Genomic DNA, 25,186 nt, shown 5'->3' with positions numbered 1-25,186 from the left:
CCTAAAATGATATTACACAATCATAACGTTCAGCTAACATACTTAAAAAGATGGGCTATTAAGGATTCATTCTTAAATAATTCTATGAAATGCACATTTTCTAAGACATGCAGTTAGGATCCACTTTATATTCATTATAGGGTTAACACATTGCTTAAAAAATTTTTGAAAGATTATAAAATATATGACTTAGCCTATGCTTGACATTCTACATGTTACCTCATAAAATTACGGAGGGAAGGATATCTTAATATCTGAATTGAAGGTAGTGTACATTTAATCTACATTTGGCTTATAACAATGAAAAATGAAAGGCTTTCATTTATTATATATCTCACACTTTCCAAAGGGTACACTTCTAAAAGACTACTGATTTCTCACTGCTAATAAGCAACCTATTGCCCTTGCCTTGGTAAAATCTATCTTAATGACAGCTGGTTGTCTCCCAGATTATCCATTGGTATTACAGCGTCACGGTCTTTTAAGAGGAACGGGGCTGACACGAGGACTCTTTGGGCTTATTTCTACAAGAAATTTAGTTTTTCTATTCTCCTAATTAAAAAATGTATAATTATTAATTTTTCCCTTTACTCCTTTATGTCAATGAATCAGAAAACAATGGACTATGGTCATGTATGTCATCTAATACTCTATCAGATCACTTTTTTTAAATAGTGCAGCTTACTCAGGTAAGTTTACTGATCAGAACAAAATGGAATCAATTAGGAAAAAGTTCATACAGGAAAATATCCTTTTCAAAGTTGACTATTTTAACACAGTTAAATAAGTGATTATTTTTTAATCCTTTGAGTTAAAATTGTTCAAGGTGGCCAAGAAAGTCTGGAAACATGAAAAATGTCCATAAAAGCACTTTATTACTATAATACGTTGAATGTGTTGCTCCTCATTATTAATTCACAGTTCATTAAGCTGGGCAAAATTACAATGAACAATGTGCATTAAAGCAAAATTCCCATCAACCATTGTCCATCTGTCATACATTGTGTCAGATGATTTGTGTGTCTAATTTTCATGGAAAAACTTGTACCTTTACTCCAGAATAAGAAATCAAGGGGATCAATCTATTAAAAAGATATTAATATTCCCAGACTCTGTGGCCTTCCGTATTTTCTTTTTAAGAAGATTCACCTAGTGCAAATCTTATAAATATTTTTACCATTTAATATGCCCAGACAAAATGGATACAAAAATTAGATAAAAGAGAAAACAACAAAAACAGATCCCCTTTGTTTTCAAAACATTTGATGTTTACATCGAAATATTTTGTTGAAAATGAAGTGATTTTTAATCTATAGTTAAAAGACACTATAATGATATTTAGAACATATTACAGATCTGGATTTTTACAAATAGGTTTTTATTTAAAACAGGTCTCACACTGATATCAAGAAACCAGGCACTCTAGAACAAAATGTGGAGAGATGGCAATTATGCGATGACTTCTTAATACTCCAAGGGAAAAAGATTTTTTCCAAAGTAGTCCATCTACAATATTAACCCTTAAGATCTACTCCCCTTGATAGCTTTCAATATTATTTTCTCTTTTATGCACATTTACTTTATAATTAACTCCTACAGGAGGACATTTCTGGAAACGTTCCCAGATATCTACAGCCACACTTTCTGTCATGATCACACCGTGGAAAAAGTAGGGAACATCCAGATCCTGATGATCCAGGGGGTTCATCATTACCCCTTTGAGGTCAGTCAGAATCATAATCATTCCCAGAACAGGGTCGGTCTTTACATTTGTGCCCCTAGACATGCAGATTGTAACACTACCCACCCAAAGGCAAGTTGTCTTCCTTACTCAGGTTTGCAGGGGCACCACTCACTGTGGTAGCTAGAAGAGTCCGTTGCCCCCAGCCCGGACCTGCTTTCCCTACTCTCCACAGACACATCGTACTACAAATATACAAGTGGTGCTGATGAAACTTCCAGAAAGCTATAAAATAATGCATGCCAGGCACGGTAGATGAGGATTTAGAATATGCTAACATCTTCTCTAGGAAATAAAGGTGGCATACCTATGTGGCTTTAAGCATTTTTGTGCATTAGCTGGCCCCCTGGATCTGGGAAAAAGCATCTGATTTTAAAGTTTCTCAGCCTCATTCTCTGCAATGAAATCTGAAGCTCTTCCTTCCTTCTCTGAGTCCAGAAGCTGGAATTGATACAGTGTGCTCTCTGTGATTTGTCTCTACCATTTGTTTCCAGTGACCACTTCAACTCAGATATCTCTCAATTCAGGGATCACTCCTAAACTTCAGGACGAAGGTCACTGCCCTTTTTATTCCCACCACAATTTTATGCTAGTAACCATTTACAGTGTCAATAAATTTATTTTGTAGAATGTGCCCCCTGGACTCCACCTGCTAAATCTGTTTTGTGGGCAAACCATTTGTTACTTAGCTAAACAAATTTTATAAAATCATATTTAATAAAATTGTATTTTATAAAATGTTACTTTCTTATTTTATAAAATTGGTAAATCCAGGGATTTAGGCTTAATTATTATTTTTTAAAATGTTGGTACTCATTTTGCCAATTTTTCTCTTTTTACATATATCAGAAAATATGTTAAGAACTCAACTGTGAAGATACCACTATTTTTATTTTTTCTCACTTTTTGTACTTAACTTTTATAACAAACCTTTATTATTGCACAGGAAACAAGAAAGTTTGTTCCTTGGAAAACATCAGTCCTAAGAACGTACTAAGTTAAAGCTTAGCATGTTAGATCTGCGAGTAGCCTTGTCTTTTTTTTTTTTTTTTTGGTACGCAGGCCTCTCACTGTTGTGGCCTCTCCCGTTGCAGAGCACAGGCTCCGGACACGCCGGCTCAGCGGTCATGGCTCACGGGTCCAGCCGCTCCGCAGCATGTGGGATCTTCCCGGACCGGGGCACGAACCCGTGTCCCCTGCATCGGCAGGCAGACTCTCAACCACTGCGCCACCAGGGAAGCCCAACCTTGTCTCTTTTTTAATGATGCTTTTTTCTGAATTGGTAAAAAAAAAAAAAAAAAGCCTTAAGGCTTAGGAACAGAAGCAAATTGAGAATTAAAATCCAAATCATTCAAATGAAGTTTGTCAGAACAGTTTGTGTGTGGAGAGGACAGCTTCTAGGCACTTCAGAGAAACCAGCAGGACAGAATTGAGAATAGCCAGCACCTTACAGGGCTTCCCACAGAAATGCTTTAATGCAAAGAGGTGACTAGATTTCACAGGGAGACCAGGGAGAGGAGGCAGAGATAATTAAATCACATTCAAGCACCTGTTTACCTGGGAGGTAAGTTCCTTCATATTGTGGTCAGATGCTGTTTAGGGGGACACTGGTGCAGGGGAGGTGTTGGGAGGATGAACTCTTTTCTGAGTGATTTTGAAAGTGTGAAAATTCATCCAACAGAGATGCTAGAAAAATTTGCTCCTAGTAGCGAGCATCCAACATGATATTTTGGGACAAAAATGTGTATTTGGAAGAACTTTTCACAAAAGAGCAGTGATCGGAGGAAAAGATTCATATGGGCCTGGCTAGTAATATTCTTCCTTCACAATTTTCTTGTGGGTTCCTGAGGCCTGTTGTGACTGCTTGGAGACCTGGTCCCCAAGCAATGGCCCTCTTTGTCGTACTCAGGGTAACCCAGGAAGTTGCTTGTCTGAAGCAGAAAAGGTTCTCCCTTCCACTCATGTCCTCTTGCTGATCAGATGAACACAGGGCATCATCTACAGCTGAGAGGTGTTTGTTAACTACCTTTGTTTCATAGGACACAACTCATATATACTCTACAGTAATGTTTATCACTGTCTTTTATAATCTCAAGGTAAGAAGTAATCAGTGTTAAAATCATTCTACTGGAATAACAAAGCACATGATTTTTTTTTCCCTAATAGTGATTGTATTTGTTTGCTAGGGCTGCCATAACAAAATACCACACTGGCTACTAGGTGGCTTAAACAACAAAAATATTATTTCTCATAGCTCTAGAGGCTAGAAGTCCAAGATCAAAGTATCAAGTTTAGTTTCTTTGAGGTCTCTCTCCTTTGATGGCTACCTTCTCGCTGTGTCCTCACATGGTTGCCCCTCAGTCTGTGCATGTCTGTGTTCTAGTATTCCCCCCTTATAAAGATACAAGTCATCTTGGATTAGAGTCCATCCATATGATCATTTTACCTTAATTTTCTCTTCCAAAGCAGTATTTCCAAGTAGAAGTTAAGCTGACTGTACAAGCAATCAGGTATTGAATAAGAGGCATTGCTATGGAGACAAAAAAACAATGGTTAATAATGGAGGCAAATTTCATACCAGTTTTTGAGTTCTGAGGGTAGACAGTTGAGAAGATCTCTAAATGTCAGGGTTAAAGCATCTTTTGTAGTTTGAATGTCCATCAGATGTTCAGGTAAACTTTCTGAGTGGTCCATATAGCAACAGGAATGAAGAAGACTGTCTAAACATGAGCTGCTGTGGAGATTTCTCTGAAGTTTATATTAAGATATCTACCTTCAGTATGCAGGACTTCAGAAAAAAAGGCAGTTTTAGTTTCAATGATTCCAAGTTAAAAGGGTGGGAGAAAATTTGGAAACACTAGTTTGGAGAGTTGTAGTCAGGTAGTGGAGGAAACTAGAAAAATTCAGGACACAGTCCAGTTTTCAGGTAATTAACAAAACTTCAAGGAAAATTAATAGCACTAGAATCTAATATCCACAATACGTATTTTGGTTTCTATCGAAAGATAATTTTTCTCTCTAAAATCACCCTCATTTCTATCAAAGATAGCCAAATTAAGACAAATTTCTTTGCAAAATAAGTCTAGATTCAATAAACTTGGTCTTATTTATATAAGTATAGCAAGGATTGTGACTGACCATATAGGCTTATTTTTTATTTTTATTTTTTGCTTTTATTAAGAGAATTTATTGCCTCTCTCTCCTCCCAATAGCTCAAACATGAAGAAGCAACATCAGAGGAAGACAGACAGAAAATGGCTCTTTGAGTTTGTCCTTCTTGGCATTGGTGAAGGAAGAGGCAGCTTTCTCAAAGTTTTTATCTGCTTAATAGGATGTAGTGGAGAAAGGGAACAAGGAAAGTCAGAGGATAAGTGAACAGGCTCTGCACCTACCAAGGATGTGTTATCCTCCTAATCGTCCCAGTAGGAATATTCCATTCATGTTCTTTGATCTGATCCTTGCATTGGAAGACACTTCTTTTGTTCATCTCTTTTTTTAATTTAATTTTTATTTTATATTGAAGTATAGTTGATTTACAATGTTGAATTAGTTTCAGGTGTACAGCAAAATGATTCAGTTATACATATACATATATCCATTCTTTTTCAGATTCTTTTGCCATATAGGTTATTACAGAATAGTGAGTAGAGTTCCCTTTGCTCTACAGTAGGGTCTTGTTGATTATCTATTTTATATATAGTAGTGTGTATATGTGAATCCAAACTCCTAATTTATCCCTCCCCATACCTTTTCCCTTTAGTAACCATAAGTTTGTTTTTTAAGTCTGTGAGTTTGTTTCTCTTTTGTAATTAAGTTCATTTGTATCATGTTTTCAGATTCCACAGATAAGTGATATCATATGATACTTGTCTTTCTCTGAATTACTTCACTTAGTATGATAATCTCTACGTCAATTCATGTTACTGCAAATGGCATTATTTCATTCATTTTTATGGCTGAGTAATATTCCATTGTATATATGTACCACATCTTCTTTATCCATTCATCTGTCAATGGACATTTAAATTGCTTTCATATCCTGGTTATTGTGAATAGTGCTGCACCGAACACTGGGGTGCATGTATCTTTTGGAAGTATAATTTTCTCCAGATACATGCCTAAGAGTAGGATTGCTGGATCATATGGTACTTCTATTTTTAGTTTTTTAAGGAATCCCATAATATTCTCCATAGTGGTTGAACCAATTTACATTCCCACCAACAGTGCAGGAGGACTCCTTTTCTCCACACCCTCTCCAACATTTTTGTAGTCTACAGTTTGTAGACTTTTTGATGACGGTTACTCTGACTGGTGTGAGGTGATACCTCATTGTAGTTTTGATTTGCATTTCTCTAATAATTAGCGATGTTGAGCAGATTTTCATGTGCTTTTTGCCCATCAGTATGTCTTCTTTGGAGAAATGTCTGTTTAGATCTTCTGTCCATTTTTTGATTGGGTTGTTTGCTTTTTTGATATTGAGCTGCATGAGCTATTTGTATACTTTGGAGATTATTCCATTGTCAGTCTCATCATTTGCAAATATTTTCTCCCATTCTGTAGGTTGTCTTTTTGTTTTGTTTATGGTTTCCTTTGCTGTGCAAAAGCTTTTAAGTTTGATTAGGTCCCATTTGTTTATTTTAGTTTTTGTTTTCTTTCCTCTAGGAGGTGGATCCAAAAAGATATTGCTGCTGTGAAAGAGTGTTCTGCCTGGATTTTCCTCTAAAAGTTTTATAATGTCCAGTCTTACATTTAGGTCTTTAATGCATTTTGAGTTTATTTTTGTCTGTGATGTTAGAAAATTGTTCTAATTTCATTTTTTTACATGTAGCTGTCCAGTTTTCCCAGCACCACTTATGGAAGAGACTGTCTTTTCTCCATTGTATATTCCTGCCTCCTTTGTCATAGATTAATTGACCATAGTTGTGTGGGTTTATTTCTGGGCTTTCTATTGTGTTCCATTGATCTATATTTCTGTTTTTGTGCAAGTACCATACTGATTACTGTAGCTTTGTAATATAGTCTGAAGACAGTGAGCCTGATTCCTCCAGCTCCATTTTGCTTTCATAGTATGCTTTGGCTATTTGGGGGTTTGTGTTTCTATACACATTTTAAAATTTTCTGTTCTAGTTCTGTGAAAAATGCCATTGGTGGGGGCTTTCCTGGCGGTCCGGTGGTTGGGACTTCACCTTCCAATGAGGAGGATGCAGGTTCGATCCCTGGTCAGGGAGTTGGGATCCCACATGCCATGCAACCAAAAAAACACACAAAAAAACCCAAAAACCAACACATAAAACAGAAGCAATATTGTAACAAATTCAATAAAGACTTTAAAAATGGTCCACATGAAAAAAATCTAAAAAAAAAAATTCCACTGGTAATTTAATAGGGATTGCATTGAATCTGTAGATTGCCTTAAGTAGTATAGTCATTTTGACAGTATTGATTCTTCCAATCCAAGCACATGGTATATCTCTCCATCTGTTTGTGTCACTTTCGATTTCTTTCATCAGCATCTTAGAGTTTTCAGAGTACAGGTCTTTTGTCTCCTTAGGTAGATTTATTTATAGGTATTTATTCTCTTTGATGTGATGGTAAATGGGATTCCTTCCATAATTTCTCTTTCTGATCTTTTGTTTTTGGTGTATAGGAATGAAAGAGATTTCTGTGTATTAATTTTGTATTCTGTGACTTTACTGAATTCATTGATGTGGTGTATCACACTGATTGATATGTGGAGATTGAAAAATCCTTGCATCCTTGGGATAAATCCCACTTGATCATGGTGTCTGAGCCTTTTAATGCGTTGTTGGATTCACTTTGCTAGTATTTTGTAAATGATTTTTGAGTCTATGTTCATCAGTGATATTGACTTATTTTTTCTTTTTTTGTAGTACCTTTGTTTCGTTTTGGTATCAGGGTGATTATGGCCTCATAGGATGAGTTTGGGAATGTTTCTTCTTCTGAAATTTTATGGAATAGTTTCAGAAGAACAGGTGTTTAGTGTTCTCTAAATGCTTGATAGAATTCACCTGTGAAGCCATCTGATCTTGGACTTTTGTTTGTTGGGAGCTTCTTTTTTTAAAATAAATTTTAATAAATTTAAAAAGTAAATTTATTTATTTATTTTATTTTTGGCTGCATTGGGTGTTTGTTGTTGTATGTAGGCTTTCTTTTTTTAGTTGTGGCAAGCAGGGGCTACTCTTCATTGTGGTGCATGGGCTACTCATTGCGGTGGCTTCTCTTGTCACAGAGCATGGGATCTAGGCACGTGAGCTTCAGTAGTTGTGGCATGCAGGCTCAGCAGCTGTGGTTCGTGGGCTCTAGAGAGCAGGCTTAGTAGTTGTGACCCACGGGCTTAGTTGCTCTGTGACATGTGGGATCTTCCTGGACCAGGGTTCGAACCCGTGTCCCCTGCCTTGGCAGGTGGTTTCTTAACAACTGCGCCACCAGGGATGCCCTGTTGGAGTTTCTTCATCACAGTTTCAATTTCAGGACTTGTGATTTGTCTGTTCATATTTTCTATTTCTTCCTGGTTCAGTCTTCGAAGGTTGTACCTTTCTAAGAATTTGTCCATTTCTTCTAGGTTGTGCATTTTACAGGCATATAGTTTCTGGTCGTAGTCTCTTATGAGCTTTTGTATTTCTGTGGTGTCCATTGTAACTTCTTTTTTTTTTTTTTTGCGGTATGTGGGCCTCTCACTGTTGTGGCCTCTCCTGTTGCGGAGCACAGGCTCCGGACGCGCAGGCCCAGCGGCCATGGCTCACGGGCCCAGCCGCTCCGCGGCATATGGGATCCTCCCAGACCGGGGCACGAACCCGTATCCCCTGCATCGGCAGGCGGACTCCCAACCACTGCGCCACCAGGGAGGCCCTGTAGCTTCTTTTGTATTTCTAATTTTATCGCTTTGAGCTCTCCCCATTTTTTTCTTGATGATGCTGGCTAATGGTTTATCAATTTTGTTTATCTTTTCAAAGAACCAGCTTCTAGTTTCATTGATCTTTCCTACTGTTTTCTTTGTCTCTCATTTATTTCTGCTCTGATCTATATGATTTCTTTCCTTCTACTTAATTTGGGTTTTGTTTGTTCTCCTTTCTCTAGTTGCTTTACGTATAACGTTAGGCTGTTTATTTGAGATTTTTCTTGTTTCCTGAGGTAAGATTTTTTTTTTTTTTTTTTTTTTCTTTTTGCGGTAGGCGGGCCTCTCACTGTTGTGGCCTCTCCCGTTGCGGAGCACAGGCTCCGGATGCGCAGGCCCAGCGGCCATGGCTCACGGGCCCAGCCGCTCCGCGGCATATGGGATCCTCCCAGACCGGGGCACGAACCCGTATCCCCTGCATCGGCAGGCGGACTCTCAACCACTGCGCCACCAGGGAGGCCCCTGAGGTAAGATTTTATCACTATAAACTTCCCTCTTAGAAATGCTTCTGCTGCATCCCATAGGTTTTGGATCTTCATGTTTTTGTTTTCATTCGTAGGTATTTTTTAATTTTTGCTTTGATTTCTTCAGTGATACATTGGTTGCTTATAGCATATTGTTTAACCTCCATGTATTTGTGTTTTTTACAGTTTTTTTTCTTGTAGTTGATTTCTAATCTCATAGCATTGTGTTTGGAATAGGTGCTTCATATGATTTCAATTTTCTTAAATTTACCAAGGCTCACTTTGTGGCGCAGCGTGTGATCTATCCTGGAGAATGTTTCGTGTGCACTTGAGGAGAATGTGTATTCTGTTGCTTTCAGATGGAATGCTCTCTAAATATCAATTAAGTCCTTCTGGTCTAATGTATCATTCAAGGCCTGTGTTTTCATATTGATTTTGTCTGGATGATCTGTGCATTGATGAAAGTGGGGTGTTAACATCCCCCAATACTATTGTGTTACTGTCAATTTCTCCTTTTATGGCTATTAGCATTTGCCTTATATATTGAGGCGTTCCTATGTTGGGTGAATATATATTTACAATTGTTGAATCTTCTTCTTGGATTGATTCCTTGATCATTATGCAGTGTCTTGGTCCTTCTTGGTCCTTGTTACAGTCTTTATTTTAGAGTCTATTTTGTCTGATATGACTATTGCTACGCTGGCTTTCCTTTGATTTCCATTTGTATGGAATACATTTCTTTTACCCTCTCACTTTCAGTCTGTGTGGGTGTCTAGATCTAAAGTGAGTTTCTAGTAGGCAGCATATATATGGTTCTTGCTTTTGTATCTGTTCAGCCAGTCTATGTCTTTTGGTTGGAGCATTTAGTCTCTTTACTTTTAATGTAATTATCAATATGTATGTTCTTACTGTCATTTTGTTCATTGTTTTGGGTTTGTTTTTGTAGCTCTTTTTTCTTCCCTTCCTCTTTTGTTCTCTTCCCTTGTGGTTTGATGACCATCTTTAGTGTTGCATTTGGGTTGCTTTTTCTTTGTGTGTCTATTGTAGATTTCTGGTTTGCATTTCCCATGAGGTTTTGATATAGCAGAGTGTATATATATATATATATATATATATATATATATATATATATATATTATATATATATATATATATATATGAAAAGTTGCTTTAAGTTGCTGGTCTCTTAATTTCAAATGCATTTCCAATATCCTGCATTTGTACTCTCCTCTTCTCATGATTGCTTGTTTTGATATCATATTTGTGAGTGGATGATTTCCTACCTTTACTGTATGTTTGCCTTTAATGGTGAGCTTTCCCATTCATAATTTTCTTCTTTTCTAGTTGTGGCATTTTCTTTTTCATCTAGAGAAGTTCCTTTAGCATTTGTTGTAAAGCTGGTTTGATGGTGCTGAATTCTCTTAGCTTTTGTTTGTCTATAAAGCTTTTGATTTCTCTGTCAGGTCTGAATAAGAGCCTTGCTGGGTAGAGTATTTTTGGTCGTAGGTTTTTGCCTTTCATCACTGTAAATATATTGGGCCACTCCCTTCTGGCCTGCAGAGTTTCTGCTGAAAAAATCAGCTGATAAGCTTACTGGGGTTTCCTTGTATGTTATTTGTTGTTTTTCTCTTGTTGCTTTTAATGTTTTCTTTGTCTTTAATTTTTGTCCATTTCAGTCATGTGTGTTGGCATGTTCCTCTTTGGGTTTGCCCTGTATTTCACTCTCTGTGCTTCCTGGACTTGAGTGACTGTTCCTTTTCCATGTTAGGGAAGTTTTTGGCTATTATCTCTTCAAATATTTTTTCAGCCCCTCTGTCTCTCTCTTCTCCTTCTGGGACCCCTATAATGTGAATGTTGGCACATTTAATGTTGTCCCAGAGGTCTCTTAGACTGTCCTCATTTGTTTTCATGTTTTTTCTTTATTCGGTTCCAAAGCAGTGATTTTCACCAATCTGTCTACCAGCTCACTTATTTATTCTTCTGCCTCATTTATTCTGCTATTGATTACTTGTAGAGTATTTTTCATTTCAGTTATTGTTTATCTCTGTTTTTTAAAACTTCTAGCTCTTTGTTTAAACTTTCATCTATGTTCTTGGTCTGTGCCTCCATTCTTTTTCCAGTTACTTGTATCATCTTTACTATCATTACTCTGAATTCTTTTTCAGGAAGATTGCCTATCATCTCCACTTCACTTAGGTGTTCTTCCAGAGTTTGATGACGTTCCTTCATCTGGAACACATTTCTCTGCCTTCTGTGTTTGTAGCCTCCTTTCCTCAGGCTGCAGGATCTTGGCTCCTCTCACTTCTGGTGCCTGCCCCCTGATGGGTGAGGTTGGTCCAGGAGCTTGTGCAGTCTTCCTGGTGGTAGGGACTGGTGCCTGCCCACTGGTGAGTGGAGCTGGGTTTTCTCCCTCTGGTGGGCAGGGCTGTGTCAAGTGGTGTTTAGAGGCGGCTGTGCGATCAGAATAAATTTAGGCAGCCTGTCTGCTCATGGGAGGGTCTGTGTTCCCACCCTGTTGGTTGTTTGCCCTGAGGCATCCCAGAACTGGAGACTGCAGGCTATTGGGTGGGGCCAGGTCTCAGTGCCCAAATGGTGACCTCCAGGAAAGCTCACACCAAAAAATATTCCCTGGGTCCTCTGCCACCAGTGTTCTTGCCCCCACAGTGAGCCACAGCCAACTTCTTCCTCCCCAGGAGACCCTCCAAGACCCTCAGGTAGGTCTGGCCCAAGCTTTTATGGAGTTACTGCTTTGCCCTGAGTCCCAGTACACATGAAACCTTGTGTGCACCCTCCAAAAGTGGAGTCTCTTTCCCCCAATCCTGTGGAGCTCCTGCCCTCAAGTCCCACTGGCCTTCAAGATCAACTGCTCTGGGATCTCCTCCTCTCATTGCCATGTCCCCAGGCTGAGGAGCCTCACGTGGGTCTCAGAACTCTCACTCCTGTGGGAAAACCTCTGTGATATGATGATTATTTTCCACTTTCTGGGTCACCCACCCAGCAGGTATGAGATTTGATTATATCACAAAAGCACCCCTCCTACCATCTAGTTGTAGCTTCTTCTTTGTCTCTGGATGTAGAATGTCTTTTTTGTATGTTCAAGTCTTTTTTGTTGATGGTTGTTCAGCAGTTCGTTGTGATTTGGGTGGTTTCATGAGAGGAGGTGAGCTCACGTCCTTCTACTCTGCCATCTTTCTCTCTACCCTCTCTCCTGAATGTCACTGTGAGGAGTTCTGGCTTCTTAAAGTTCAATTTTGATTGAAATTCATGAAGGACTTCAGGTTTTACCTCTGGTCAACCACTATCTCTGCAGAATATCTCCAGGGTTAGAGGGAAATCTCCCATATAGGCTCTTTTCAATCTGCTTTGCTGGAACTTTTTATAAGGAATCTCCAGATTAAACTTTTAATAGTCCCTTGAGGCTAAGAAGCCAAGCCAATCATTTGACATCTATAGATTTGGGTGAATTCTTCTCCTCAATGTCCCCCAGATATTCTGAGGTTCTTGCATTTGCCAGGGAGTGACCTTCCTTACTCAGCTAGTAAGGCTGCTGGGAACTCTAAGCAAGGTACCACACTATTTTCCCAAGGGGCTTTATTGGCTCCATGAAGTCAACCTTAGTTTCTTAAAGCTGTTTGGTCAAACTTAAGTTTATGTATATCTCTCTCAACTATGACATTCTAGGCAGAACTTTAGTAATATAATCAATGTTTGCAATTATGTGCTATTATAAGGAGAACAGATTCTTATTGAAATTATGCAAATAACTATATTGCCAAGAAAATAAAAATGTTCACTGAAAGCTTCTGAATTCTGGAGGAATCGGGTAGGGAGAAAAAGACAAATGATTCAATTTTGCTTACAAGGGTATAATTTACCAAACTGCTCTAAGCTTAAGAGAGAAAAACAAATTTTCCAACATTTGGAGAAACAAAACTTAAAAAAAAAAAAAGCAATGTTTCAAATGTAAAAATCATAGGGCTTCCCTGGTGGTGCAGTGGTTGAGAGTCTGCCTGTGATGCAGGGGACCCGGGTTCGTGCCCCGGTCTGGGAGGATCCCACATACCGTGGAGCGGCTGAGCCTGTGAACCATGGCCGCTGAGCCTGCGCATCCGGAGCCTGTGCTCCACAACGGGAGAGGCCACAACAGTGAGAGGCCCGCGTACCACGAAAAAAAAATCATAAAATGGGGCTTTCCTGGTGGCACAGTGTTTAAGAATCTGCCTGCCAGTGCAAGGGACATGGGTTCAAACCCTGGTCCAGGAAGATCCCACATGCCGCAGAGCAACTAAGCCCACGTGCCACAACTACTGAGCCTGTATTCTAGAGCCCATGAGCCACAACTACTAAAGCCCGTGAGCCACAACTACTGAAGCCCATGCACCTAGAGCCCATGCTCTACAACAAGAGAAGCCACTGCAATGAGAAGCCCACGCACCACAACGAAGAGTAGCTGCCATTCGCTGCAACTAGAGAAAGCCCATACACAGCAACAAAGACCCAATGCAGCCAAAAATAAATAAACTAAATAAATATATTTTTTAAATCATAAAATATTATAACCATCTTCTTCAGTTTACTTAGTCCCATGTAATTAATTCTTGTTTTGTTTGATCTTTTGTTAGAAGTTTTATGAAACCGTCAATTTCTCCATTAGGGTTTTGTAAATTCTTACTCAGTTCAGTGTAATGATTTGAAATTCATCAGAAACTTGTGTTCTAGAATACTTGTTAGATCCTTTTCCATGAATTTCTCTGAACATGAAACACATTTTCAGGAAGCTTTTGTAAAAGCATCTGAGTAAAACCATTGTCTAAGTAATAAAAGACAAATATCCATTACTAAAAATTTGATTCATTCTAATGGAATTGACAAGAAAATTTATCTCTGTGACACAAAACATTTAAGATAATAACTAGAATTATGACTGATAACATTATACTAGGACATATCCAATTTTAGGAATTTCATATACTTTCTAGAACATTTATATTAATAACATTCACCCTTATGATATAACCTAGAGTTTATGATCATTTATTTAGCAATGCTTCCCATGTAAGTAACATACCAAATAAGCCTAATGAGTTTCATAGCTCTCTTTTCTAATGAGATAAAACAAATCTTTGAGGGTGTTCCAAGGGGCCTCTGGAAAACCTGAACATTATTTCCAGGTCAATAAGACTTCATTTTGAATTTGACTTAGGGGAAAATCTACTTGTTCAAAAATAAAAATGTTTTAAAACACTTTGTCAAATATGATCATATGTCACTGTGAATTAATATTTAGTTATCAATTTAATCAAAGTGACAAAGATTCACATGTAAATACAGACAGTTAAATAGTGTAAAAAGACTTAGCTCTTTTAGTATTGAAAGCACTCAGTTTTTCTTCAAAATTATCAGACTCATCAAGACAAAATGTACAATATTTGTTTTGCTAGACAGATTACATTAAATGTAAGAAAAAAGTCTTTGTTTACAATTTCTCATTAAGAGCAGACCAATAATTAAGAAAATTTTGCAAAAAGAGAGAAAAAACAAATTTTAATTTTCTACCAGCTTACTTTGGATATTAAAACTCAATCACTTTATTAAATTCATTCCAATCTTAGACCTGACTACACATAAAATTCCTTTCTAAAGATTCCTTTTTAACAAACCTCTTACAACTTTCTCTGCCCATTTTGATTTGCCCCTTGTTCTCTTTCCCATTTAGAAGTTACCAGCTTTAGGACAAAAATCACTTAACAAAGTTTTTACATGAACCAAAACATCTCCATAGCTTACACTTTTTCTTACCCCAAAACATATTCTAATTTCCTTATAATTCCTAGTAGCTTTAACCACATATATTATTTACAATTCTTAATCCTTTGAAGCTTTAATTTTTTTGTAAAGATAAAGTTAAAAATTATTAACTGTGTAAGTATTTTGTGGCTTGGTAAACTTATAAATACATTTCATAATTTCTAGAAACATATTCTACTTCATAGTACAAGCTTTTTTTTTTTTTTTTTAATTTATTTATTTATTTATTTATGGCCGTGTTGGGCCTTTGTTTCTGTGTGAGGGCTTTCTCTAGTTGTGGCAAGCGGGGGCCACTCCTCATCGTGGTGCAAGGGCCTCTCACTATCACGGCCTCTCTTGTTGCAGAGCACAGGCTCCAGACGCGCAGGCTCAGTAATTGTGGCTCACAGACCCACTTGCTCTGCGGCATGTGGGATCTTCCCAGACCAGGGCTCGAACCCGTGTCCCCTGCATTGGCAGGCAGATTCTCAACCACTGTGCCACCAGGGAAGCCCCATAGTACAAGCTTTTAATGAAGCACAAGACATGTTTACTAATAGAACCAAACATATTTAGTGTGTAGTAAGAGGTCAAAAGTAGGTAAACTTAGACTCGTGCAGCAATTAATATTTCAGTATTTTGTCTTAGTTGGAAATGATCTAGACATTCAATTCATTTAATTTAACTTAGCAAAACTCTAAGGGTACAATTTATCAAAGACATTTAGAAAACTATTTAAGTTGACATAGCAAAAACAATTATTGCTAAAAAAAGTTTACCTAAAAGAATTCTTATCTTATGTCTATTTAATTAATTTGTTCTTAACAATCACTCAGATTACTCATGACAATTTCATAAGGTGTTAAAGTAGTGTTAGCCATCATCTTAAATTATTATTATTCTTACTGTTTTCTGAGAAATTTTGTAAAAGAGATAACATGAGCTTATTTGACTTTTAGTAAAACTACATAGCATAAAGCTATTATACTTAATGCTGATAACTCTTAAGATATGTCTGTATTAATTAAACCATTAAACCTGAACTAGATTTTGCTTACCAAAAATTATCTAAGATCATGTGAATTTGAAAAATATTTGTATTCGTTTTTGTTATATTTTTGAGAATTTTTAGATTGCTTGTTGGAATAAATTAAGTTTACTCACTCAGATAGCTACAGTCTTTTATTAGTTATGGAGAAGACTTTTAAGTCTTCTTGCCCTTTAAGTGTACTTGCCCTTGATAAACAATTTTAAGGAGACTGTGATTTAGAGTTTGAGCAAGAGAGGGTTTTTTTTTGGTGGTTTTTGTTTAAAAAAAAACCTCTTTCCTTTTTTTTCTTTAAATTTTAGTTTCAGGTTCTAACAATTGAGATAATCTGGGCTCAGTCTCAGGCAATGTGGCTGTGTTTACATTTCAAAGACATGGTAAGATTTATAACGTTAAGGGACAGAGAAAAAAATGTAAATTTTCTTCTGTGAGTTTTGGAGTGTATTTTTCTATTATCATAAGTCTCAGGGTAATTATTATTTTAAAAACTTTTTCTTCTTAAGTACAGGACAATTTTGCTCCAATTATCCTCAACTTTTATAATATCTACAAGAATTTGAGAGGAATAGGTTTCAGGGTTGGTGAAGATAAATGGGCCTTGACTTGTTCCTAAGTTGCATTTCTGGTTTTGTAGAGATTTGGAAGACAAAGATAATTGTTTCCATTAGCTCTTGAATATTGGCTTCCAACTGATCTTTTCCTAATTATTTGTAGGAGGGCCTAAGGAATTGCTGAGGAGATAGGGCAATTTTTAAAATTTTTCTTAAAAAGGGGAATTCACGTTGGATCTTTAAGTCTAATTTCTGTTATTTCATCTTAATAACGATTCCCTAAGGCTAGCTGTTATACATTATTTTTCCTTTCAATTTGATCCTTCCATAAATACCAATATGACAGCTGTTTATGATGAGAGCTCTCAAAAAGGTAATCTTTTAAATACAGCATATTTAAAGGAGCCATCATCTGGCCATTGAGGAGTAAGACCTTTCATTAATTTCAAATAGTGACTCAAATCAGTAAGGCTTTTTATGGAACGACCCAGAGGTAACTTTTCTGGCTTAGAATAAATCCTTACCATGGATGAAATAAGCATACTTTCAGATGGAGAGGGCACGGATGGTATAGCCCCTATAATGTGAAAATTCATTTCCAAGGATAATCTAAGAAAGCAAAGGCCTTCATTGCACAGGCAGTAAGGGTGGTATAATGCAAACTGTGTCCCTGGTCTCTCCTGGGAATTTGAGGCCCCTCTGATCCCAAACCTACTAATCTGTGACATCAGGCATATGCTGCTGGAATGGGACTTTTCCAACACTTACAAGGTAATGAAGGTTGAAACAACAAAGGCCCCTTATGGACTGGGTCCCCTTAGGACAAACTCCTCTGACAGCTGGCACAACAAGACTAGAGTGTGCTGTTTATGACTTTGCGTCTCAGAACCCCAGTCAATTCAACTGGTTACCAGATGCACCCCAGTAAATACACCATCCAGATGGTGGAGACCAGAGAGAATATTCTCACTGGACAAAAAGCCAAACTCTCAGGACATAGAAAAATACAGAAGGAAAAATCTCATCCAGTTTTTATCTAGAGGACTGACAGCAAAGTTTGTCTTAATAGGCACTGGACTGGAGAGAACTGTTAACTCACCAGTCTGTGAGGCTGTCTCCAACAGCAGACTTATAGGGCCTATGCCTGTACTCTGCCCTATGGTTCTTTCTTCTTATGAAACATGACTCAGGAGACAGAGACAAAGAAAAACAGTGACTATCTCTGGGAGGAAAGGATTAAGAAAAACTGAGACGAGATTACTCATTTCCAAAAACCAGATTTTCTATGTCACAAGGATCTTGCTCCATAAGTATTTTCTTCTGCTAATCTAAATTTAGAGATAGAGAAAAGGAGACTCTTAAGCACTTTCCCACCCACCAGACCTTACAGGCCTGGGAAGTTGAGGAGATAAGAAATTTTACCTTCTGCTGGCCTTTGTCATGTGTCCTAGGATCTCTCAGCTGCAGCCGTCTTGTGGTGGGAAGCAGGGTTTAGCCAGCCTCCTGGTTGTCTTGTCAGCTGTTGAGGAGGAAGAAATGTCCCTGCCAACCTTCTTGAGTTAAAGAAGTAACAAGGTTTATACAGCCTTCTTGACCCTGCATTCCCTATCTCTGGTGCTAATGATGTCTTTCTACCTCCTGGTACAGGGAGGGCACCATTCACATGAGATATTAATTTCCTGCTTTCATGGAGACAGAGAGGAAGGTCAGTGTGTCTCTCTTGCATCAGTCATTTCTTCAGTAACTTTAATTCAAAGTAATATTCCACTGAGGCATATTTTGGAGCATCCTGCCCTGGGCACCAACAAAGTCAAATGGTTTAGAGAGAAAGCAAGTCCCTTTGTCAGCAGTGACCTGTGCTCATGGTGATTGTTATTCCATCTCCACAATACCGTTGGGCTGGGTGCTCAAGAAACAGAGCTGTGAAAACATGGCTCCTGTCTCTTATAATTTATAGTACCAATGTTTCAAAGAAAAACTTTTATTTAGTGCCTCCTTTGTGTTAGACAATAATGCTGGTATATTTTCAAGATATACAAATAATAGAAAGAGACATGTATGGTACTTGAATTGTAGTGAGACATTAAAAATTTTTCCCCCCCAAAACATCTTTTTCTTTATACTTATAAGAAAAAAAAATGTAGATTCATTTTGGATAAGATAAAGAAAATGTATGAAGTGATAAATCTAACCTGAGAAAGTAGAAAAGAACACAGTACACAGGCTCTGAGCATTCTACTCACAGAAAATATTGTCCTGTTCTTTTGCAATATGGACTTGTTCCCCTGTCCCTATGGCTGTCTCTTCCCCTCTCTGTTTCTGCCCCTCTTCTCTCTCTCCCTCACACATACACACATTCACTCCCCTACAAAAAAACCCATTGACTAAATGCTAATTGGCAGGCACTGTGCTCGAACTGAGGCTACAGTTAAAAGCAGAGATTATTTTTCCATCCTCATCAAACGTATATTCCAAGACGGAGAAAGTGAATACTAACCAAAGAGTCACACAACCATAATATTGCAACCACAACTAACAACCATAACCACGGAGTTAAGCTAAGCAAGCCACTATTGTCAGCTGTCTCTCAACCCTCAGTAGAGTGTGTTCCACTTAAAGGCCTTGAGTAAGTCAATATTCTGTTGAGAAAAGCCAGGAAATTTCTCAGTCTTCCACATCTGAAATTATGCAGTTTGGAATGTCAGGAACAAGAGTGAGGGGAAAGCTCATTCAGAACTGCAGCTAACCAGTTTCTCTCTTTCTGACTGCTGCAATAACCTCCTAGTCTATCCTGTGTTTACTCCTGTTCCTCTGGCCTGTTCACAGAGCTGCTAAAGTGGTCCCTTAAAATTTAAGCCTGATTGTGCCACTCTATACTCAAAATCGTCCAGTGAATTCAATTTAATTACAATAAATCCAAAGTTCTCACCAAGGCCTCAAAGTCCTTTTTGATCTGTTCTCCCCTTCTCCCATGTCTCTCTTGGCCTCATTCCTACCATTCTCCCCCTTGTTTTCTGTAATCCAGCCAAACTTGCTTCTTCTGCAGCTTTTACTAAAACACTACTTAGTAGACAAACAATTTATTTTAAATTAGGCAAAAAATTTAATAAGACACTTAACCAAAGAAGATACATGAATGGTAAATAAGCAACATTTTAAAATGTTCAGCATTATTAGTCATCAAAGAAAAATTAAAACCACAATGCAAATAACTTCACATCTACTAGAATGACTAAAATTAAAAAGATTGATAGCATCAAATGTTAGTAAGGATGGAGAACAACCAGAAGTCTCATACATTCCTGAAGAAAATGTGAAATGATGTACTACTTTGGAAAACAGTTTGGCATTAATACAATCCCCTAATTTCACCCCCTAGGAATTTAAATGAGAAAAATATGTCCGCACAAAATTTGTACATGAACGTTCATAGAAACAACTTTATTCATGATTGTGAAACTGAGTAGAATCCTGTGGGGCTTTCCCAGTGACAGACTCAAAGTGTTCCCTGCTTCTTGTTTGTAGAACAAAGCTTTAGTCTCCTAGGCCTCCCTTGATTTCCAAAGAGCAGTTAATGATTATAGAACTGACCAAATTCAGAAACAAAGGAAAAGCAGTCAAGCAAGAAAAGTAACAATAGATTGAAAAACAGTGTTGTCTCTATCCCTTTCTCCTCAAGGGCTATAGATAACAGTCTGACACATATCCTTGATGTGGTGCTCCAAGGACAATGGTGCTTCAAGGACAAAGGACAACCCTCTCTGAAAAAGTGTCAGTGTTACACCCCTTATCAGACCCTTAATTGCCCTCCCCACCATGTTGTGATGGTTATGAAATTCCTGAGCCCAGCTGGGCGATGAGACCTGTCCCAAATAAGAAAAGGCATCTTCCCTGTCCCACTGCCACTCTATAGAAGGAAAGTATATGTGCCTCGACCAATTAGTAAACGAAATTTTCACCTTGGAGCATTCCTTTGTTTTCTGGCTATAAAAACTGATCAATAGCACATGTTTGGGGTCCACTCCCCCAGACTACTAGAAAGTCAGCCTGCTGTTCTGGCAGAGACACTTTCCTCTAATAAATTCTATCTTCTTTACGTTCTGCCTTGTGTCTGGAAATTCTTTTCCAACCCACGTATGGACCACGACACTTGAGCGTTTTCTGTAGACACTAAGGCTCTCCACCTGATGGAGGATTTGACTACATGCTGATCACAAGCATGTAGGTCCCAGACTGGTTGGAACAAGAAGGCTGATGATTAAGGTTCCCAAAACATCACCCTGTCACCTCTCCACCAACTAATCAAAAGAATGTCCATGAACTGATAATTCACCCTGAGACCCTCACTCCTAATGTTGTCTTTAGAAACACTTGCCCAAAAGTCTTCAGGGAGTTTGGGTCTTTTGAGCATTAGCTGCTTGTTATCCTTGCTTCGCATCCTGCAAATAAACACTGTACTTTCCTTCACCACAACTGGTATCAGTAGATTGGCTTTGCTCTGCATTGGGTGAGTGAATCTGTGTTTGGTTTGGCAATAATTTGGGCAACCATGAAGGGGCCACCATCCCTAGTGGGCATCTCAACCATAGCACACTGGCCCCTGACCAGTGGCAGCTCATGGATACTACTCAGCAGCTGCTTGAGCACCTTTGTCTCAGAGATGGCCCTGAACACTTGCCACTGACCAGGCATCATTGGCCCATGGCACTTTTGATTTCTGTGGTAAAGGGAAAAAGACACATGCTTTGCTGGTTGAGATTTCTCTAGTAAGTAGTGGAACTTGTGTGTGATAATACCAGGGTATTCATTCTCTTAGCCATTTGGGTCTGTCAGTGGCTAAACATTTGTTGGGATTTTCCCTTTTGGGCTTAGGAGTTTGAAACCCTGAGAGACTACATTTGTTTGTTTGTTTGAGATTTTAAGATTACCAGCCATAAACAACTGAGAAGGGGTAATCAGAGCTCTGTTTCATCTTATATTCCCTACGGTGTATTTTGCAGAATTGGGAAATTCTTAGGTCTTACTTTCACGGGCTCATACCCATGAAAAGGAGAAGGTGATATTTTTTCTAAAATCATGTGGTCACAGTATTCTTTAGGCTCTGGAGAATAATGCCCCAGATGGGGCACTTTTTGACATTCTAAATCTTGTTTTTGCATATGAAAAAGCTGGCTTGTTAAAAGTATCTCTTCACTCTTCTGACCAGAAGGAAACAAATCTTACTAGGAGGAACTTACATTTTTCTCCCTGTGCCTTTGAAATGTAAATGTTCTACCCTGGGCTCTAATGTACTCTCACTCACTCTTGTCTATACCATCGCCAATTCCTGAGACTGAGGGGGAAAAAGGAAGAAGAGTCCTTTTAAAACTCAGGCAGGGAAACTGTGAGATCTCTGTTTGTCTGGAATGTATGTATGTCCATGTGTACATTATAAATATATCTCTTTTCCTTTGGATGGTATTATCAAAGTTAGTTTGTAAATGAGCTCTATTTAATTGACTTAAAGGAAATTAAGCACTTACAGAAATTCTCAAAAATATGAAAAAAACTATCTTGAATGAATTTCAGATTCATGTGATCTGAAAAATATTCAATATTAAATTTGGGATAATGGCTGACTTGGTCTAATGTCTCATAAAGTTTTCTTGGGTAATCTAAACATAATTTTTGAGAACAAGTGAATAAAATAGAAGTAAATGAGACAAGAGTTTTTAGGTGAACTCTGGGAATAATTATGTTTTAGGAATGTCTACTTAAAAATAGCTTTTCTGGAAGTTTTAGTAACTTGAAATTTTAGAGTTTAGCTAAATTAAGCTAAATGATGAGAATTCATTGAATACCGAGGTCTTTTCCAAATAAAATGATATACTGAAATATTAATTACTAAATATTGGCTTCCTTTTACAGAGAAAGTAAAGATATTTAAGACTATTAATAAATATGTTTGGTGTCACACTGAGACATTTTCCATAAGAAAGTACATATTAGAAATTATAAATAGCATTTATTTATAAATTTGCCAATCTACAGAATGCTAATGTAAAGAACAGCTCATAATTGCTTACTTCTTAATTTTCACTAGGAATTTAGGTTTTTAAGACTTGAGAATTCTAATTAAATATGTAATTAAAGCCCCTAGAAATAATGAGAACATTTTCGTATACAGGGTAATAGGATGTGTGTTTTCATTAAAAGAAGGTATGAAGAATAGGAATTTATTTTGTTAAAGAAAAAGGAAGTAATTTTGTCTTAAAGCTGGTTATTTCTAAAGAGGAAATAAAATAAAGGGCAAGTTAATATGAATATAGAAAGTTGTAGATTTCTGGGGAAAAAGTAATCTTTAGAAAGAAATTCTATGTGTTGTCAGGACTCACTAAGATTAGAATGAATTTAATTGAGTAAATGAATTTTAAGATTAAAAGTAAAGTGGTACAAAAACTTAAAAATTTTTTCTCTCTCTGTTAAGAGAAAAACGTTTTCTTGGAATATTGATTTGCTTTTGATTACAGATTGTAAATTTTCTTTACCTTTTAAATAATCTGTTATAACTTTCTGTACTTGCTTTTAAAATCTTTCATTGTAACTTTGGTTAAATGGATACACATTGTTTCACAGTGATCTGTAATCCTATTTGACCAAGTGTCTTGAAACTTTTTAACATTTTGGATAAACTTCTCAAGGATAGAATCCTAATGAAAGATATTTTGACCTCTTGATAGTTTTGGGATGTTTCAGAGGACCCCTAAGTCATCTCAAAGAGAGATATTAAACTAATTAGGATGATTTGGTATGTTATGGGAGGCACTGTCAATTGATTAGAGATAAATGTATCTCCAACCTTCTTAGGTTATCCATTTAGATTATACTAAATATCATTAATATAGATATTCTTATGTTATATGAAATTAAATAAAATTTCTAAAATTTGAATATGTCAAATTTGTATGTTACAGAAGTAAACAAATTTTTTGTCAATTGCATTTTAACCAGCTCTTTAACTGTGTCTTTTTAAGTCTTTTTATCATTCATAGATGCTTTTGCAAAAATGCTTCATCTTCAGGAAGATTCATACTAAAGACTTTCTGACAAGTGCAGGTTTCTGATAACTTTCAAATCATACCATTGAATTGGGTAAGAAATTAAAGAATTCTAATGGAAATCCCGATGGTTTCATAAAGGTTAAGGCTGCAAACTGTAAACAGCTCAAATGTTCATCATCAAGTGAATGAGTAATTCACATCAGCAATAAAGGGGAATGAAATATTAATATACATAACATGGATGAATCTCAAAACATGCTGAGTGAAAGAAAACAGGAACCAAATACACACTGTTAGATTCTACTTTTGGAAATTTGAGAATGGGAAAACTATAGTCACTGAAAGCAAATCATCATATCACTTTTGTAGGAAGGTGAGGATTGACCACAAAGCAGCCTAAGGAAACTTTCTGGGTAATGGAAATTTTCTGTATCATGATTGTGGTAGTGATTACACAACTGTACATATTTGTCAAAATTTATCTAACTGTGCTATACATTTAACATGAGTGCTATTAGTTGTATGTAAATTGTACCCCAATAGGGGTGATTAAAAGGAAATATATATTATGTATGACATATAAATATATCTTTACATATATTACATATATATCATGACAATAGAATAAAATATGTTCTTAGTGATTAAATTGCCATTTAGCCAACATCCAGAATGCCAAATATCCTTATTTTTTTCTTGTTTTTCCTTTCTCTAACCTCTCAAAAAGCATCATTTTTAAGTCACATCAACATTGCTGATTAGATTTGCAGTAATTTGAAAACACAGAAGACATTCCTTTTAAAAATATAAACAAAAGCTTCTTTCATCTGCTCTCTAGATCTTTTTATTCTTATGCCACATTCTTTACACAAGTTGACCAATTGAGTTAGGCACTCATTTCCTTTTTCACAAATCTTTGTTGTGTTTCTGCTAGTTCTGCATTAGGGACTATTAAGGAGGAAAACCACTGACACAAAATGGTTTCATTTGTGCTGAAGCCCACGATACCACGCATATATTTAATACCTAACCTACTTGCAATTTCGACCTTCACCAGAAATGTTATCTTAATTCAGAAATCTGGAATTTTCTGGTCAGCACCAATGTGGTAATCTATCACAGGGGCCCTCTCCATCTCCCCCAAACCAAGAAGAAGAGGCAGTCTGCATGATAAACTCAAGGCTTCCCTTCCCTACAAAGAGAAGATAGTACTGGTCCCAAATAACCTTTTTTTCTTTTGCTAATGACTTTCTTGCCCACCCTCCTTTCTATAAAAACCTTCCACTCTGTATAACTTCTCAAAGTGCCCTTCTATTTACTAGATGAGATGCTGCCCAATTCATAAAGCATCAAATAAGGCCAATCAGATTTTCAAATTTACTCAGTTGAACTTTGTTTTTTAACAAGACATGATCTTAAACAAGATAAACATTGCCCCTGTTTTCATCTCAGGTGGCCTCAGCCTGCAGCTGCTTGAAGCAGGATTTTGGTTCCTGGCCAGAGATTGAAGTCAGGCTGGGGCAGTGAAAGCACTAAATCCTAGCCACTAGACCGCCAGGGACTAGTGACCAGTGACAAGTTCCTGGCCTGTCTGCTGTGTAGAAATGAATTTCCACAGACATGGAAAGTAGTGAAAGAA

At 37.3% G+C, this 25,186-nt stretch overlaps 1 long non-coding RNA gene across 1 annotated transcript; it reads right to left on the bottom strand.

Annotated features, from left to right (window-relative positions):
* Nucleotides 1-2,547: 2,547 nt before the first annotated feature.
* Nucleotides 2,548-18,398, bottom strand: LOC132492525 (uncharacterized). Its single transcript, XR_009532828.1, has 3 exons — nucleotides 17,930-18,398; nucleotides 4,188-4,271; nucleotides 2,548-3,015 (listed from the first exon to the last, which is right to left on the bottom strand). It is a non-coding gene; the product is annotated as an uncharacterized LOC132492525 (long non-coding RNA).
* Between the last annotated feature and the right edge of the window lie 6,788 nt (nucleotides 18,399-25,186).

This window comes from Mesoplodon densirostris, chromosome 6 (genome assembly GCF_025265405.1).
Source record: "Mesoplodon densirostris isolate mMesDen1 chromosome 6, mMesDen1 primary haplotype, whole genome shotgun sequence".
In the NCBI taxonomy this organism is placed as follows: domain Eukaryota; kingdom Metazoa; phylum Chordata; class Mammalia; order Artiodactyla; family Ziphiidae; genus Mesoplodon; species Mesoplodon densirostris.
Note: the sequence above shows the minus strand (reverse complement) of the source record. Positions and strands in the feature narration are given on the sequence as shown.